This window comes from Globicephala melas, chromosome 6, assembly GCF_963455315.2.
Source record: "Globicephala melas chromosome 6, mGloMel1.2, whole genome shotgun sequence".
NCBI classification, from domain to species: Eukaryota; Metazoa; Chordata; class Mammalia; order Artiodactyla; family Delphinidae; genus Globicephala; species Globicephala melas.
Genome location: NC_083319.1, coordinates 86,441,464 through 86,461,225, shown reverse-complemented (window position 1 = coordinate 86,461,225; position 19,762 = coordinate 86,441,464). Strand labels below are relative to the sequence as shown.

Sequence of the window (19,762 nt, the reverse complement as noted above, 5' to 3'; positions counted from 1 at the left end):
GTTTCTATCTAAGCAGCTTCAAAGGCAAACCACTCACGAAGGGATGCTTCTACTTGGAAGCCAGATCCAGGGAGCAGCTCTACTTCCCATGTGGCTAGGGACATGGGTGGGAGAATGGAGCTCAGTAAATCCCCAGAAAGTTATCTGCTAAATTAAACTTCCCTAATTCTTGGCGAAGTTGAGTGAAGAATGTGTACACTCTGCACCTGGATTGCAGTTGCCTCCTCTGATTCCTTAGGCCCAGATTTTGTTTATGATTGGGGTTTGTTTGAAATTATCTGCAAATTTCAGGTCTGTGTTTTTGGTTAGAGTAGCTCAGAGGCCAGACACTTCTGACTCAACAGAGAAAAAGCCAGCTCCTCCTAGTGGACCTTTTCTTAAAACCTCATTGTTTTTAGGGGAAAAAAATATCACTTGTTTCTCTCATAAGTGCTTTATGGGAACAAGAATATTTTATTGTGAATTTTTTTAGAATGCTACAAACAAAAAGACAAATCGATCACTTCTACTTAAAGTAATGAAGCAAAGAAACATTAAAGTAAATTAAAAATACTGGTATCAGGTTTTCAGTAAGGAAGAGGAGGAATATTGTCAAGTTTAAGCATAGTTGAGCATAAATTTCTTAACTTTATATTTGATTATATTTATGGAGGTTTTAAGTAGTTTCAGACAAGGCCATTGTGCCTCTAGTTAGTGACATTGATTGGAGGCTAGGTGTTTGATTTGTCTCTTTTCCTTCTTCCATAAACAGTGTGTTTTCTAGCATTCTGTGCATAAATCTCTGTTTGGTGCTTATTTCATGGGAGAAGTGACTTCAGTTGACTCGTGCTCAGGGGAAATGAGGAAAAATAAAAACCAGTGCTTTTTATCAGATTGCCACTTTGAGTAGGTTATGGTCTGTATTTGGCATGTGTAGACTTACCTCTCATACCTCTGGCTTGGAGATTGTGCAGACTAAAAGGAAGCAATTTCTAACTCTCTTGGCCCCCCTGACAGGTACAGTATGCAGCCATTTTTGATACTATGAGGTTTATAATGAGCGTTGTTTTAAATGTTGACAATCTGGGAGCTACACAGCGTTCTTTCAACACAAAATCAGTCAAAATTTTATCTTAGTCTCTCCTTTACAAAAGCCTTAGTGGATTTGTTTGTTTACTTATTTATTTATTCACACATTTGTTCAACAAATATTTATTGAGCTTCTACTGTGTGCCAGCTACGTACACAATGGTGGTTTTCAGAATGTGTTCAGCAAACTAGGTTCTGAGGAGATACGCCAGCTAGGACACATTTGACTGTAAGAAAACCCAATGAAAGGTGACTTAAGCCAAAAGGAAAATTTTCAGGATTGGCTCCTTCATTCCCTCAGCTGTGCTAGTGAGAAGACCCCGGTCCATCTTTCTGCTTTGCTATTTGCAGCATGTTGGCCAGTCCCCTCAGGCTTACTTATTGCTTGATTCCCAAGGTAACTACTGCTGTTATTTTGTGTCACATGAAGACTACAGTGTCTAATATGGAAAAAAGTGAATTTATTTAAGATTGAGAAAGACTCTCTCAATAATCCTCCAGCTGAAGTTCTTATTGTCCAGAGTTGCATAACATTGCCCATTCCTACATTCCTACAGTTAGTTGGAAGACAAATGGAAATACCATGACTGGTCTGCACCAGCCATTCTCAAAATGTGGCATTGGATATCTCTGAGACTCTTTCAGGAGATTCACAAGAGCAAAACTATTTTCATAATAATGCTAAAACATCGTTTGTGTTTTTTACTAGTCTAATTTTCTCACTAGTCTACAGTGGAGTTGTTAAGAGGTTACATGATATATGATGACGTCATTGCTTTGGCAACTAATAGAATATATTCTTGGGTTTTAAATTTTCTCAGTTTTAATTTCTAACGTGGTAAATATTGATAAATATAACTCACTTAAACAAAAGCTGTCAGTAATGTCCTCAATAACGTGTATGAGTATAAAGGGGGCCTGAGAATAAAATGTTTGAGATCCACTGGTCTTCATTAATCAAGATTCACCCCTGGCATTTGGGAAGATCCCAGCCTCCCCCAAGACTCAGTGGCTGTGAGATTCCTGGACAAAACTGATTCTGTTAACAAAGAAGCAGTAGAGGAGTTAGGCTGTTGGATGGGCAACCAGCAGTGTTTATAGAACTATTATGAGGAGGGGCTTTGGCAGGGAGGGCATGGCTCAGACCCAGGGTGTGCTCCAGGTCCTGCCTCTGCTTTGACTGGAGCCACTCCACCCAGGTCCATCCTTTCTTTTTTAATTGTGGTAAAATATACATACCATAAAATTTACTATTTTAACCATTATTTAAAAGTGTACAGTTAAGTGGCATTATTACATTCACATTCTTGTGCAACCATCACCACCGTTCATCTCCAGAACTTTTTCATTTTCCCAATGGAAACTTTTTACCCATTAAACAATATATCCCTACCTCCTCCATTTCTCCCAGCCCCTGACAACCACCATTGTATTTTCTGCCTCTGAGTTTGACCATTCTAGGTGTCTCCTATCTGTGGAGTCATACAGTATTTGTCCTTTTGTGTCTGGCTTATTCCTCTTAACATAACGTTTTCAAGGTTCATCCATGTATCAGAATTTCCTTCCTTTTTATGACTAATATTCCACTGTCTGCATATATTCATTGTGTTTATCCATCCGTTGATGAACATTTGGGTTGTTTCTACCTTTTGGCTACTGTGAATGCTGCTATGAATATGGGGAAACAAATTATCTGTTTGAGTCCCTACTTTCTTTTTTTTTAAAATTAATTAATTTATTTTTGGCTGCGTTGGGTCTTCATTGCTGTGTACGGGCTTTCTCTAGTTGCGGTGAGTGGGCGCTACTCTTCGTTATGGCATGCAGGCTTCTCATTGTGGTGGCCTTTCTTGTTGCAGAGCACGGGCTCTAGGGCACACGGGCTTCAGTAGTTGTGGCTTGTGGGCCCTAGAGCTCAGTCTCAGTAGTTGTGGCACACGGGCTTAGTTGCTCCACGGCATGTGGGATCTTCCCAGACCAGGGCTCAAACCCATGTCCCTTGCATTGGCAGGTGGATTCTTAATCACTGTGCCACTAGGGAAGCCCAACTTTCAATTATTTGGGGTATGTACATAGAAGTGTATCATATGATAATTCAATGTTTAATTATTTTAAAGGAAACACCATACCATTTTCCACAGTAGCTACACTCTTTTGCATTCCCACCAGCAGTTGAGGTTCCAGTTTCTCCACATCCTCACCAACACTTGCTATTTTTTGTGTTTTTTGATGATAGCCAGCCTAATGGGTATAAAGTGTATCTCATTGTGGTTTGCTTTGCATTTCCCTAATGATTAGTGATGTTGAACTTCTTTTTATGTGTTTATTGGCCATTTGTATATCTTTGGAGAGATGTCTGTTCAAGCCCTTTTCCCATTTTTAAAAAACTGGGTCATTTGTTTTTTTATCATTGAGTTATAGTTCTTTGTATATTCTGGATATTAATCCCTTATCAGCTATATGATTTGCATGGGTCTGTCCATTTTGTATGTAGAACTTTAACACAAGATTTCATTTTGCTAAATGATTTTTAAAAGAGCTTTAAAGCTCTATATCACTGTTGTTATTTTCACGTTTGTCATCCTGGGTGTTACACACTGCACTGGTTTAGAAGGTATAGATGGTAGGACCTTGGTAATTACTTCAGTGCTCATGATTAATTTACAATAACTGCTTTAGAATTTCTCACACTATTCAAAATGTGGCACTGGCTACTCTTATTTGCACACATAGTTTTATAGATTACCTCATATTTGCCATGAAAGAAAACGATGATTAAGGCTAAATGATTTTTTAAATATTTTTTCTTTCATCCATGGCAGTTGTATCCTTTGACAGAACTTTAAAGGTACCAGATTCTTCATCATATCAGCTGAGTAGGGATTCTTTTTAGACTTTTCAGAAAATCTTTAAAAGGTTGAGTTCTAAGATGTTTCTAGATGGAACCACCATTTGAGATGTGAAAGTGTCATTCAACCAACAGTAATGCAAATGGAGAACCAGGATATCACAGGTTAAATTATAGAATGTTTATTTTTCCATCCTGAAACCTAGTAACTTAGGAGGGGAAATAATGTCATATAATGTTAAGCAAGAGACTCATGTCATTACTGGTCACTGGTCCTAGCACTGTGGTAGACTGGACATACTGTGCAGCCCTGCTTGTGGCTCTTTGAAGTTGGGGCTGCTGAAATGCTCAGGTGTTAACATAGAACTTTAGGAACCCACTTTGCTTTCTGAAAGATAATTTGAGAACCACTGGCCTAGGGCTGTCCCATGCCAGGTTCTTAAACCTCTTGATTTCTAAATTAAGGGAAATGTTTTTGTTTTTAATGAATTAGGACGCTTTGTTCCAGCCTGTCTCCCAATTGTTTCTTCACTTTTTGACATCTTTCTTCAGACAGTACGTTAAGTGTTTTGATGCTTTTATTTCCTTCTTCTACTCTAATGAATTGTGCCTGGTGAAATCCATATACCTTGTGTCGACATGTCTCTGAAGCTTTTGAATATATCCTTTTCCTAAAGAATAGAAGTCAACCAAAATGGGGGAATTTTTTAGCCCTGAAGTATTACTTCTCTCTCACCTGCTGTACTTTGAGTCTGAGTATGAACCCTCATAGACGTTGAGGTTATTGAGGGTATGCAATAGTGTATCTTTGTGCCATGTGATTTGAGTTCATAGAATAGTACTTGGCAAGCAACAAAGTAACTTTTGACCAATTTATAGATGAGAGGGAAAGGGCAAATGCAGTGATCCCAACCTGACACCATTTTGACCCTGTCTCTTTTGGGTATCTCAGGTGTTTGCTGGACCCCAGAGCTGGTTTTCCTTGCCACTTTACTCCTCCCCCTCCCACCTCCTGCTTTCCTCTGATCAGCAGGAAACAGGGACATGAACAAGCACATGGGAATCTTTCACAGGACAGTCATTTCCATTCAGGTGTCTAGGTCTCTCTGCTCATAGGACTTTCCCTTTAGTTCACTCTTCATAAGAATTTATGAAGGTCATTTTATTTTCTTTTGGATATATATACTGAGGAGACTAGCGATTCTGTTATTTTTAGTCTCTATGTAGAGAAGGTGAATCATGGTTTGATTCCTTAGGAACCTGTGTAAATGTGCTAAAAGAGAAATATTCAAGAAATGAAAAAGGGGATTTCCTTCTGACTCTCCATGCCCTTTGCTTTTGCTACATTAGTATACATTAGTATATATATGTGTGTATGTGTGTGTGTGTGTGTGTGCGCGCGCGCGCACAAAATACTTGTTAAAATCTTGAGTTTTGAGGAAATATGTCATTGAACGTCCACCTTTCTTTTATGCTCTTAAGTAAAAGATGCTAAACAATATTTCTTTAGTTGTTTGTATGAAATGAATATAGGCATAGACGTCCATGTGAGGGCATATACACTCAGTGGGATCATAAGAAAGCCAAGGATTTACATTCAGTGCAGTATCAAGGATTTTGGTACCAATCAAAAGATGTGGTATCAATCAAAAGTATAGTTAGTTCTCAGTTGTGTAGTAAGTGTGCAGATTAACTGGTATAAAAAAATCAGTGCATTTGTGAAAAAAGTTGAAATCACTATGAATCTGAAGCATCACCCCCATTTTACAAGGCATACATTTCTCTTTTTGTTTTTGAGGTACATGGACACTGCCTCATACATGAGCACAGACCATCTCATGCTCTCACCAGTTATCCTCCCCTGCGTGGTAGATTGGATGTCTCTCCCTTCCTGTGGCAATGGCCCTCATAGGGCAAAGCAGTAGCCATATAGCTAAGGGAAGGCAGATGGAGGGAGAAGGCTGTGGATTTTCTCTTCCGCAGAGCCAGGATTGGGAAAATGGGGACATTTTGAGGACAGGAATGAAGAAGAGGGAGCAAGCGCTGGAACTGTATCCCTGGCCAATTCTGGTGGTTTTAATTTTTTCAAACAGAGAACTCAACTAAAAAATAGAAAATGCAGACTATTTTAGCAATTTAAAACCTTTTATTATGTTCATCAAGTACCTTACGTCTTGATTCGCATTTACAAACTATACTATGTTTTCTTTTTTTTCCTTACCTTTGGGGTGATATCTGTATGGCAAATATGTAGCTAGAAGTTAAAACAATTTTTCTATAGTTGTGGAAATAATACATGTAGAAAAGTACATAAACATGATTTACACTTTAATAAATTATTAAAACGTTAATATATATGTAACTGCCATCCAGGTCAATAAATAGAATATTGCCAGCATTCTGAAAGCCTTTCTCACATACCCTCCCAATAATACTGCTTCCTTTCCTCTAAATGTAGCAGGTTTCCTGGCTTTTTTGGGGTAATCACTACAGTTTAGTTTTACCTGTTTTTGAACATTATATAAATGAATCATACCTTATATATTCTTATGGGTTGGTTTCTTTCTCTCAGCCAGTGATTGTCAGTTCATCTCTATGACTGTAGTAGTAGTTTCTACATTTTTTTTTTAAAGTGTATAGCCTGATGATTTTTTTTTATTTATTTATTTTTTAACATCTTTATTGGAGTATAATTGCTTTACAATGGTATGTTAGTTTCAGCTTCACAACAAAATGAATCAGTTATATATATACATATATTCCCATATCTCTTCCCGCTTGCGTCTCCCTCCCTCCCACCCTCCCTATCCCACCCCTCCAGGCGGTCACAAAGCACCGAGCTGATCTCCCTGTGCTATGCGGCTGCTTCCCACTAGCTAACTACCTTACTTTTGGTAGTGTATATATGTCCATGCCTCTTTATCGCTTTGTCACCGTTTACCCTTCCCCCTCCCCATAGCCTCAAGTCCATTCTCTAGTAAGTCTGTGTCTTTATTCCTGTTTCACCCCTAGGTTTTTCATGACATTTTTTTTTTAATTCCATATATATGTGTTAGCATATGGTATTTGTCTCTCTCTTTCTGACTTACTTCACTCTGTATGACAGACTCTAGGTCTATCCACCTCATTACAAATAGCTCAATTTCGTCTCTTTTTATGGCTGAGTAATATTCCATTGTATATATGTGCCACATCTTCTTTATCCATTCATCCAATGATGGACACTTAGGTTGTTTCCATCTCTGGGCTATTGTAAATAGAGCTGCAATGAACATTTTGGTACATGACTCTTTTTGAATTATGGTTTTCTCAGGGTATATGCCCAGTAGTGGGATTGCTGGGTCATATGGTAGTTCTATTTGTAGCTTTTTAAGGAACCTCCATACTGTTCTCCACAGTGGCTGTATCAATTTACATTCCCACCAACAGTGTAAGAGGGTTCCCTTTTCTCCACACCCTCTCCAGCATTTATTGTTTCTAGATTTTTTGATGATGGCCATTCTGACTGGTGTGAGATGATATCTCATTGTAGTTTTGATTTGCATTTCTCTAATGATTAGTGATGTTGAGCATTCTTTCATGTGTTTGTTGGCACTCTGTATATCTTCTTTGGAGAAATGTCTATTTAGGTCTTCTGCCCATTTTTGGATTGGGTTGTTTGTTTTTTTGTTATTAAGCTGCATGAGCTGCTTATAAATTTTGGAGATTAATCCTTTGTCCATTGCTTCATTTGCAAATATTTTCTCCCATTCTGAGGGTTGTCTTTTGGTCTTCTTTATGGTTTCCTTTGCTGCGCAAAAGCTTTTAAGTTTCATTAGGTCCCATTTGTTTACTTTTGTTTTTATTTCCATTTCTCTAGGAGGTGGGTCAAAAAGGACCTTGCTGTGATTTATGTCATAGAGTGTTCTGCCTATGTTTTCCTCTAAGAGTTTGATAGTTTCTGGCCTTACATTTAGGTCTTTAATCCATTTTGAGCTTATTTTTGTGTATGGTGTTAGGGAGTGATCTAATCTCATACTTTTACATGTAGCTGTCCAGTTTTCCCAGCACCACTTATTGAATAGGCTGTCCTTTCTCCACTGTACATTTCTGCCTCCTTTGTCAAAGATAAGGTGACCATATGTGCGTGGGTTTATCTCTGGGCTTTCTATCCTGTTCCATTGATCTATCTTTCTGTTTTTGTGCCAGTACCATACTGTCTTGATAACTGTAGCTTTGTAGTATAGTCTGAAGTCTGGGAGCCTGATTCCTCCAGTTCCTTCTTTTGTTCTCAAGATTGCTTTGGCTATTCGGGGTCTTTTGTGTTTCCATACAAATTGCAAAATTTTTTGTTCTAGTTCTGTGAAAAATGCCAGTGGTAGTTTGATAGGGATTGCATTGACTCTATAGATTGCTTTGGGTAGTAGAGTCATTTTCACAATGTTGATTCTTCCAATCCAAGAACATGGTATATCTCTCCATCTATTTGTATCATCTTTAATTTCTTTCATCAGTGTCTTATAATTTTCTGCATACAGATCTTTTGTCTCCTTAGGTAGGTTTATTCCTAGATATTTTATTCTTTTTGTTGCAATGGTAAATGGGAGTGTTTTCTTGATTTCACTTTCAGATTTTTCATCATTAGTATATAGGAATGCCAGAGATTTCTGTGCATTAATTTTGTATCCTGCCACTTTACCAAATTCATTGATTAGCTCTAGTAGTTTTCTGGTAGCATCTTTAGGGTTCTCTATGTATAGAATCATGTCATCTGCAAACAGTGACAGCTTTACTTCTTCTTTTCCGATTTGGATTCCTTTTATTTCCTTTTCTTCTCTGATTGCTGTGGCTAAAACTTCCAAAACTATGTTGAATAAGAGTGGTGAGAGTGGGCAACCTTGTCTTGTTCCTGATCTTAGTGGAAATGCTTTCAGTTTTTCACCATTGAGGATGATGTTTGCTGTGGGCTTGTCATATATGGCCTTTATTATGTTGAGGAAAGTTCCCTCTATGCCTACTTTCTGCAGGGTTTTTATCATAAATGGGTGTTGAATTTTGTCAAAAGCTTTCTCTGCATCTATTGAGATGATCATATGGTTTTTCTCCTTCAGTTTGTTAATATGGTTTATCACATTGATAGATTTGCGTATATTGAAGAATCCTTGCATTCCTGGAATAAACCCCACTTGATCATGGTGTATGATCCTTTTAATGTGCTGTTGGATTCTGTTTGCTAGTATTTTGTTGAGGATTTTTGCATCTATGTTCATCAGTGATATTGGCCTGTAGTTTTCTTTCTTCGTGACATCCTTGTCTTGTTTTGGTATCAAGGTGATGGTGGCCTCGTAGAAGGAGTTTGGGAGTGTTCCCCCCTCTGCTATATTTTGGAAGAGTTTGAGAAGGATAGGTGTTAGCTCTTCTCTAAATGTTTGATAGAATTCGCCTGTGAAGCCATCTGGTCCTGGGCTTTTCTTTGTTGGAAGATTTTTAATCACAGTTTCAATTTCAGTGCTTGTGATTGGTCTGTTCATATTTTCTATTTCTTCCTGATTCAGTCTTGGCAGGTTGTGCATTTCTAAGAATTTGTCCATTTCTTCCAGATTGTCCATTTTATTGGCATAGAGTTGCTTGTAGTAATCTCTCATGATCTCTTTTATTTCTGCAGTGTCAGTTGTTACCTCTCCTTTTTCATTTCTAATTCTATTGATTTGAGTCTTCTCCCTTTTTTTCTTGATGAGTCTGGCTAGTGGTTTATCTATTTTGTTTATCTTCTCAAAGAACCAGTTTTATTGATCTTTGCTATTGTTTCCTTCATTTCTTTTTCATTTATTTCTGATCTGATTTTTATGATTTCTTTCCTTCTGCTAGCTTTGGGGTTTTTTTGTTCTTCTTTCTCTAATTGCTTGAGGTGCAAGGTTAGGTTGTTTATTCGAGATGTTTCCTGCTTCTTAAGGTGGGCTTGTATTGCTATAAACTTCCCCCTTAGAACTGCTTTTGCTGCATCCCACAGGTTTTGGGTCGTTGTGTCTCCATTGTCATTTGTTTCTAGGTATTTTTTGATTTCCTCTTTGATTTCTTCAGTGATCACTTCATTATTAAGTAGTATATTGTTTAGCCTCCATGTGTTTGTATTTTTTACAGATCTTTTCCTGTAATTGATATCTAGTCTCATGGCGTTGTGGTCAGAAAAGATACTTGATACAATTTCAATTTTCTTAAGTTTACCAAGGCTTGATTTGTGACCCAAGATATGATCTATCCTGGAGAATGTTCCATGAGCACTTGAGAAAAATGTGTATTCTGTTGTTTTTGGATGGAATGTCCTATAAATACCAATTAACTCCATCTCGTTTAATGTATCATTTAAAGCTTGTGTTTCCTTATTTATTTTCATTTTGGATGATCTGTCCATTGGTGAAAGTGGGGTGTTAAAGTCCCCTACTATGAATGTGTTACTGTCGATTTCCCCTTTTATGGTTGTCAGTATTTGCCTTATGTATTGAGGTGCACCTATGTTGGGTGCATAAATATTTACAATTGTTATATCTTCCTCTTGGATCGATCCCTTGATCATTATGTAGTGTCCTTCTTTGTCTCTTCTAATAGTCTTTGTTTTAAAGTCTATTTTGTCTGATATGAGAATTGCTACTCCAGCTTTCTTTTGGTTTCCATTTGCATGAAATACCTTTTTCCATCCCCTTACTTTCAGTCTGTATGTGTCTCTAGGTCTGAAGTGGGTCTCTTGTAGACAGCAAATATATGGGTCTTGTTTTTGTATCCATTCAGCCAATCTGTGTCTTTTGGTGGGAGCATTTAGTCCATTTACATTTAAGGTAATTATCGATATGTGTGTTCCTATTCCCATTTTCTTAATTGTTTTGGGTTCGTTATTGTAGGTCCTTTCCTTCTTTTGTGTTTCTTGCCTAGAGAAGTTCCTTTAGCAGTTGTTGTAGAGCTGGTTTGGTGGTGCTGAACTCTCTCAGCTTTTGCTTGTCTGTAAAGGTTTTAATTTCTCCATCAAATCTGAATGAGATCCTTGCTGGGTAGAGTAATCTTGGTTGCAGGTTTTTCTCCTTCAACACTTTCAATATGTCCTGCCACTCCCTTCTGGCTTGCAGAGTTTCTGCTGAAAGATCAGCTGTTAACCTTATGGGGATTCCCTTGTGTGTTATTTGTTGTTTTTCCCTTGCTGCTTTTAATATGTTTTCTTTGTATTTAATTTTTGACAGTTTGATTAATATGTGTCTTGGCGTATTTCTCCTTGGATTTATCCTGTATGGGACTCTCTGTGCTTCCTGGACTTGATTAACTATTTCCTTTCCCATATTAGGGAAGTTTTCAACTATAATCTCTTCAAATATTTTCTCAGTCCCTTTCTTTTTCTTCTTCTGGAACCCCTATAATTCGAATGTTGGTGCGTTTAATGTTGTCCCAGAGGTCTCTGAGACTGTCCTCAGTTCTTTTCATTCTTTTTTCTTTATTCTGCTCTGCAGTAGTTATTTCCACTATTTTATCTTCCAGGTCACTTATCCGTTCTTCTGCCTCAGTTATTCTGCTATTGATCCCATCTAGAGTACTTTTAATTTCATTTATTGTGTTGTTCATCGTTGCTTGTTTCATCTTTAGTTCTTCTAGGTCCTTGTTAACTGATTCTTGCATTTTGTCCATTCTATTGTCCATTCTATCTCCAAGATTTCGGATCAACCTTACTATCATTATTCTGAATTCTTTTTCAGATAGACTGCCTATTTCCTCTTCATTTGTTAGGTCTGGTGGGTTTTTATCTTGCTCCTTCATCTGCTGTGTGTTTTTCTGTTTTTTCATTTTGCTTATCTTACTGTGTTTGGGGTCTCCTTTTTTGCAGGCTGAAGGTTCGTAGTTCCTGTTGTTTTTTGTGTCTGTCCCCAGTGGCTAAGGTTGGTTCAGTGGGTTGTGTAGGCTTCCTGGTGGAGGGGACTAGTGCCTGTGTTCTGGTGGATGAGGCTGGATCTTGTCTTTCTGGTGGGCAGGTCCACGTCTGGTGGTGTGTTTTGGGGTATCTGTAGACTTATTATGATTTTGGGCAGCCTCTCTGCTAATGGGTGGGGTTGTGTTCCTGTCTTGCTAGTTGTTTGCCATAGGATGTCCAGCACTGTACCTTGCTGGTCATTGAGTGAAGCTGGGTGCTGGCGTTGAGATGGAGATCTCTGGGAGATTTTCGCCGTTTGATATTATGTGCAGCTGGGAGGCCTCTTGTGGACCAGTGTCCTGAAGTTGGCTCTCCCACCTCAGAGGCACAGCACTGACTCCTGGCTGCAGCACCAAGAGCCTTTCATCCACAGGGCTCCTTAATTTGGGATGATTCGTTGACTATTCAGGTATTCCACAGATGCAGGGTATATCAAGTTGATTGTGGAGGTTTAATCCGCTGCTTCTGAGGCTGCTGGGAGAGATTTCCCTTTCTCTTCTTTGTTCTCACAGTTCCCAGGGGCTCAGCTTTGGATTTGGCCCCGCCTGTGCGTGTAGGTCGCCAGAGGGCGTCTGTTCTTTGCTCAGACAGGACGGGGTTAAAGGAGCCGCTGATTCGGAGGCTCTGGCTCACCCAGGCCGGGGGGTAGGGAGGGTCACGGAGTGCGGGGCAGGCCTGCAGCGGCAGAGGCCGGCGTGATGGCGTGACGCTGCAGCCTGAGGGCGCCGAGTGCTCTCCCGAGGGAGCCGTCCCTGGATCCCGGGACCCTGGCAGTGGCGGGCTGCACAGGCTCCCCCGAAGGGCGCGTGGCTAGTGACCTGTGTTCGCACACAGGCCTCCTGGCTGCGGCAGCAGCGGCCTTAGCGTCCCATGTCCGTCTCCGGGCTCCGCACTCTTAGCCGCGGCTCGCGCCCGTCCCTGGAGCTCTCCCAAGCAGCGCTCTTAATCCCCTCTCCTCGTGCACCAGGAAACAAAGAGGGACGTAAAAGTCTCTTGCCTCTTCGGCAGCTCCAGACCCCTCCCCGGACTCTCTCCCGGCCAGCCGCGGCGCACCAACGCCCTGCAGGCTGTGTTCACGCGCCAACCTCAGTCCTCTCCCGGCGCTCCGACAAAAGCCGGAGCCTCAGCTCCCAGTCCCGCCCGCCCCGGCGGGCGAGCGGACAAGCCTCTCGGCTGGTGAGTGCCGGTCGGCCCGATCCTCTGCGGTGGAATCTGTCCGCTTTGCCCTCCGCACCCCTGTTGCTGTGCTCTCCTCCGCGGCTCCCAAGCTCCCCCACTCCGCCTCCCGAAGTCTCCACCCGCGAAGGGGCTTCCTAGTGTGTGGACACTTTTCCTCCTTCACAGCTCTCTCCCGCTGGTGCAGGACCCGTCCCTATCCTTTTGTCTCTGTTTAGTTTTTTCTTTTGCCCTAACCAGGTACGTGGGGGGTTCCTTGCCTTTTGGGAGGTCTGAGGTCTTCTGCCAGCGTTCAGTAGGTGCTCCGTAGGCGTTGTTTCACGCGTAGATGTATTTCTGGTGTATCTGTGGAGAGGAAGGTGATCTCCGCGTCTTACTCTTCTGCCATCTTCCCGGAAGTCTATCAGTTTCTACATTTTTATTGCTCCATAGTATTCCCTTGTATGAATATTTTATTTATTCTACTCTTGATTGGCATATAGGTTGTTTTCAATTTAGGTCTATTATGAATAATACTGCTACGAGCATTCTACTAGTGTACATAAACACATAAGCTTAGAGTGTGCTTTGAGGGAAAACTTGTAATTCATGGATTTTTGTCTGATTATCCTATGATTTACCGAGAGAAGTGTGTGAAAATTTCCTGCTATGATTGGAATTTATTATTTTTCATTGTAGTTATGTTAATTTCTGTGTTATATTTTAAGCTTTATATGTTGTTCTACATTCCCATGTTATTGTGTACATGTAAACTTAAATTGTCACGTATTCCTGGTAAATGAAACATTTTATCATTATGAAGTGATTCTCTTTACCTCTAATAATGCTTTTTGCCCTAAAGTGTATTTAAATTGAAACTATTTGATTTTCTTTTTTTAACATCTTTATTGGAATATAATTGCTTTTCAATGTTGTGTTAGTTTCTGCTGTATAACAAAGTGAATCAGTTATATGTATACATATATCCCCATATCCCCTCCTGCTTGCGCCTCCCTCCCACCCTCTCTATTTGATTCTTTTGGTTAGGTTAACATGGCATTTTTTTCCTTATTCTTCTTTTAGCCTCTCTGGTATCCCTATATCGTTGTGTTTTAGATGTGTCTTTTGTAACAACATTTAGCTTTTTAAAAAATTCAAAACTGATAATCTTTGGTTTTTACTTGTGGAATTTAATCTATTTGCATATTATATAATTACTGATATATTTGAGTTTAAATCTACCATCTTATTGTGTGCTTTTTATTTATTTTGTCTATTCTATATTCCTTTTCTCTCCAGTCTTGCCCTTTTGGGGGTTAAGTGTTTTTTACTATGAATTTTTCTCCTCTGATAATTTGGAGATTCTATACTGTCTTTTATTCTTCCATTAGTGGATAGCCTAGAAATTATGGTATGCTTTTTTGAATTATTAAAGTCGAATGTTAACATTTTTATCCTCCTTTTCCTGGAAAATGCAAGGACTTTAGAACTCTTTAAGTCTGTCATTCTCCTGGCATATGTACTATTGTTTTTTTTTTTTTTTTTTTGTAATGCCCTAAAATGATATTACACAATCATAACATTCAGCTAACATACTTTAAAAGATGGGCTATTAGGGATTCATTCTTAAATAATTCTATGAAATTCACATTTTCTAAGACATGCAGTTAGGATCCATTTTATATTCATTACAGTGTTAACACATTGCTTTAAAAATTTTTGTAAGATTATAAAATAAATACTATTAAGTACTATTGTACTATTGTTTTTTATATTTTAATTTCAGTATATATATGAATAAAACGCCAATAATACTATTCTTATTTTATATCATAAGTGTTAATTTAAAATTTCACATGTATTTATCATTTTTTATTATTTCTTCTGACATCTCTAGACTTCCATCTGGAATCATTTTCCATCTGCCTGAAGAGCGTCCTTTAGAGCAGGTTTACTGGTGACAGATTCTTTCAGTGTGTCAAAAGAACTTTATTTTACCTTTATTCCTGAAGAGTATTTTAGCTTGGTGTAGTATTCTAGGTTGGTCCTTTCTTCCTTTCATTGCATTGAAGATAGGTTTTCTAGCTTTTTCACACTGTATTTCTGTGTATCTTATCCATTCTTCTGTATTTTTCCATTGTTTTTACTTTCCATGTTGAATTCTGGATAGTTTCTTCTAATATATCTTCCAAGTTTATCAAATCCCTTTTCAACTGTGTTTAAGTAGCTGTTAAACCCATCTGTTGAATTCTTAATTTCAGTTTTTTTTTAGTTCTAGAATTCCTGCTTTTTTTGTTTGTTTGTTTTTCATCTATAGGGTCATTTTTTTTATAGTTTTCAGTTCCTTGATGAAATTTTGGCTTTCATCTTCACAAGGGACCCTCTTAGTTACTTTATAGTTTTTGTCTATTTTTTTTTTTTTTGCGGTACACAGGCCTCTCACTGTTGTGGCCTCTCCCTTTGCGGAGCACAGGCTCTGGATGCGCAGGCTCAGCGGCCATGGCTCACGGGCCCAGCCGCTCCGCGGCATGTGGGATCTTACTGGACCGGGGCACGAACCTGTGTCCCCTGCATCGGCAGGCGGACTCTCAACTACTGTGCCACCAGGAATTTGTCTAGTTTTTGAACTATCTTGAGTACCTCTCTGTTTTGGGGTTTTTTGTTGTTGTTGTTCTTGTCCATTGTTTTTGGGTTCTTGTTCATGTGTTCTTTTCTTCCTGTGTGCCTGTCTTTAATTATTTAATTTTGTTGGATTTGAAAAATTATTTTCAGAAATAACTAGAAAGGTATGATGATGTTATTTTTCTCCAGAGAGGAATTTTGTTTGCATCTTGCAGGTGCCTAGCAGCACTAGCAACCTGGGGCCACCTTAATTCAGTTTCAGTTTCATAGTTAGGCTGTAGTCTGTATGCAGGCTGGTTTACTTCTGGGTCACGCATACTCTCAGGGTGGACCTCTGTGGGTGCAGTCCTCAATGTGGGGTGGTTTACGCGGACCTCACTTTGAGAGGCCTGGCCTCCTACTTTTACTCTCTAGCAAGGCTGTCAAAATTGCTGCTTTGTCTTTAAACTACCTCTTCAGGATCAGAAAAGCCTCCCTAGGCCTGTGCCACCTTATGTGCCAAGATCTTTCTCTGAAAATTCCACACTATCCTGCTGTTTCTTTGGTGATTTTTGAATTACGTTTTTATATTTCATGTAGCTTTATAGAATAACTTTCAGCAGGAAGGTTGGTCTCAACTATATAGTCTGAAATAGAACTGAAATTGGGTGCTTTTTTTTTTTTTTTTTTTTTTGCGGTACGCGGGCCTCTCACTGTTGTGGCCTCTCACGTTGCGGAGCACAGGCTCCGGATAAGCAGACCCAGCGGCCATGGCTCATGGGCCCAGCTGCTCCGCAGCATGTGGGATCCTCCCCGACTGGGGCATGAACCCACGTCCCCTGCATCGGCAGGCGGAGTCTCAACCACTGCGCCACCAGGGAAGCCCTGGGTGCAATTTTAAAGAAAGTATGTTTGCATTAAATATAGTCTGTATCATACTTTTTTTTACCTCACCTATCCTGGTTAGTCAAGAGAACTTATTATAGACTTTACCTCCAGCTATTTTAGAGTGGCTAGAAAAGCCAGATAAAACGTATTTGGAAGATACTGGAGAACTATGAAGGTACTCATGACTCAAAGGGTTAAGATCTTGGGATGAAGGGAGGTGCAAAGTTCTGAGCAGACATTTTACAGCAGCTTTTCAACCTCAGGGCATTTGTCATTTCTTGAGAAGCTGGGAGAGACCAAGAACCTAGAAGAGGGCCTGTACTACTAAAAGTGAGAGAAGTTAGCAGAACTTTTGGCAGTTTCACAGGATTGGAGAGACATACATTGGAGTTCCAAAGGTAAGATTGTTAACCTGACTACCTAAAAATGTAAAACTTCTATATATCAGGAAACATCATAAAAGCAGGAGAATGGATAAAATTAGAAAAATCACTATTTTTCAGCCTCTAATGGACCTAAAATGATCATCAGAAGATCCTAAAACCATTAGAGAAAAGGTGGTGGTGAACTTTATAATGGATGGATTTGTTTGACAATACCTGAAACCACTGATCAGTTTCAACATTATGATACATGAGACAACCAGATATTATATGTGACTTCTGATTTGATTCAAAGAACACAACACCACAAATGAAGTATTCTTGCAAAAGAACTAACCCTGAATCTAATGAAACCTCTAGGTCTAGCTATCCGTTTGCAAGCAATATAGAAGAGAGAGCAAAACATGTTAAAGACCACCACGAGAAATGCTAAATGCACAAGTGTGAAAGATTCTATAGGTCAAATGTGTTGGGTTTTCCCGGGGATAAATGGTATGAAGAGGTTAAAAACAAATAAAAGAGGGGTACTTGTTACAGATTAGAGAAGGCTTGTTTTTACATCATTTTGTTACAGATTAAAGGAGAAATATCAATATTGACTACATTCAATGTGTGGATCTTGTTTGGATCCGAATATAAACGATCCAAATATAAAGGGAAGTTTTTAAGAAATTTGAACATAGAAGAGGTATTAGATGATAGCATTGTTGGCTTTATTGGCTATGAAAGAGATATTGTAGTTAAGTTTCTTCTAAGTCTTTATGAAAAAGAGACACAGGGCTTCCCTGGTGGCGCAGTGGTTGAGAGTCCGCCTGCCGATGCAGGGGACACGGGTTCGTGCCCCAGTCCGGGAAGATCCCACATGCCGCGGAGCGGCTGGGCCTGTGAGCCATGGCCGCTGTGCCTGCATGTCCGGAGACTGTGCTCCACAACGGGAGAGGGCACAACAGTGAGAGGCCCGCATACCACAAAAAAAAAAAAAAAAGAGAGACACAAATCAAGATACTTTGAGTAAAGTGATATGGTATCTGTGATTTGCTTTAAAAATGGAAAATCTTGATAATTGTTTGAACTGTTTAAAGGGTACATAGGATTCATTTGGCTGTTTACTTCTTTTTTTGAATACTAAAAAATACTTACTGAACAGTACCAAAAAAAAAAAAAGAAAGAAAGAAAGAAAGAAAACATCATAAACAGAATTTCACTTGTGCCACACAATTTGTGTTTTAAGTGAGATCATCAGAAAGTACTCCTTAATGGGTGAAAGTCTACAGTTTATGTCAGATAAAAAGGACATAAACTCATTTTATTTTGTATAGTGTATTCCTTAGCTGTTAGTTTTATCTGTTAGACTTGTGTAACTCTTCCACTTCTGAGGAGGCAAACCAGTGTCATTAAAACTATACGGAAAGGAAGGGCAGTTCTTCAGAGCATAAGTGGGGTGTGTATACAGTTGTCCCTTGATATCTGCAGGGGGGTTATTCCAGGACCCTGCAGATACCAAAATCCATAGATACTCAATTCCCTTATATAAAGTGGCATAGTATTTGCATATAACCTACCCACATTCTCCCATATAGTTTACATCATTTCTAGATTACTTAGAATACCTAATACAATGTAAATGCTGTGTAAATAGTTGTAAATACAAGGTAAATGCTTTGTAAATAGTAGCGGGTGCATGGCAAATTTTTTGGAACCTTTTGAAATTAAAAAAAATTTCCATCCACAGATGCAGAACCTGTGGATAGAGAGCGCTGACTGTATATTAAAAGAACAGGAAAAGGGTGTTAGGCGGGCAAAAACAACAGATATGCCCACTGTCTCTTCTTGGCTACTCAAGACATTCAAACCTATTGCTTTCCATACAAAGAATTTTTAAAACACTTTCCACTAACATAATTTAGCTTTCTCTTCCTTCCAAAAAGGGAGGTAATTCAAAGTAATGCCTGGTTAATGCATCTAGCTTCAAGTCCAGAGGTTCTGGATAATGTCAGTTCCTTTTCCCATCTTTGTTATTATCTGTAAATTATAGATTTTAGCAAATTTATCTACTAATAATATACTTTATATATGCAGTAGTAGGAGAGGGGAAAATGAAAGAGAAGGGAATTTTTAAAAATTATGTGACATAGCAAGCAAGACATATACAGATAGCATCCAAAAACCTCACTCATGCATTTTGACCAAGCAGGCATAATTTGCACATGATGATAGAGTGCTGCTGGGTACACCCAGCTTTGTGGCTTGGAAGATCAGTCCAGTCACTGAGTCCTGCCATAAGGTTTTTCCAGAATCCAGATCTTCCACACAGGCTTTAAAGAGTGTAGGATCTGCTGGGTCGTAGCTGAGTGGCAGAGCACTTCAGTATGGACAGATAAGCTGTATAGTGATTATTCCTCTGGGCCTACCCGTATTTCCTCCTTGCCAGGCAAGTGGGTAGAAGCAGATAAATGGTCTAAAACCCCTGTAGTATATGTTACCTTCAGAATCCCAGAGGTATCAGCCAAGCATTTTGCTTCTTAGCAGGTGTAAGGTATAGCACTTATCATTCACTTTCTTTTTTGTTTGTTTATTATTATTAATTTTGAGTCAGTAACTAGTACACATGGCATTAAATTGAAAAGTTGCAAAAAGGTGTACAGTAAAAGTACAGGAAAGGACATTTCCTTTCCTGCACTTATCATCCATCTACTTAGGTCTCCACAATGGAGGCCACCACTGGTACTAGATTCTTGTGTATCTTCATTTTAAAGGGCATATCCTGACCGGACCACAGACCATTGGATTACAAGAAACTTCCTGAAGTGGCAGGCCCTGTATGTTCATGGGATTTATATCCCACCATATGGAATACAAACAAGGCACCCGTATCTTCCTACTTTGATCAGCCTG

At 39.2% G+C, this 19,762-nt stretch overlaps 1 protein-coding gene across 4 annotated transcripts in view; it reads left to right on the top strand.

Annotated features, from left to right (window-relative positions):
- The window catches only part of FANCC (FA complementation group C), a 281,309-nt gene that overhangs the window by 71,942 nt on the left and 189,605 nt on the right, over nucleotides 1–19,762 (top strand). For 2 of the 4 annotated variants that reach the window (XM_030832881.2, XM_060301111.1), the window contains one exon: nucleotides 16,748–16,882. The exons of the other annotated variants lie outside the window; for them this stretch is intronic. The gene's annotated coding sequence lies outside the window, so the exon portion shown is untranslated. The remainder of the gene's footprint in view (nucleotides 1–16,747; nucleotides 16,883–19,762) is intronic. 4 annotated transcript variants of the gene reach the window in all.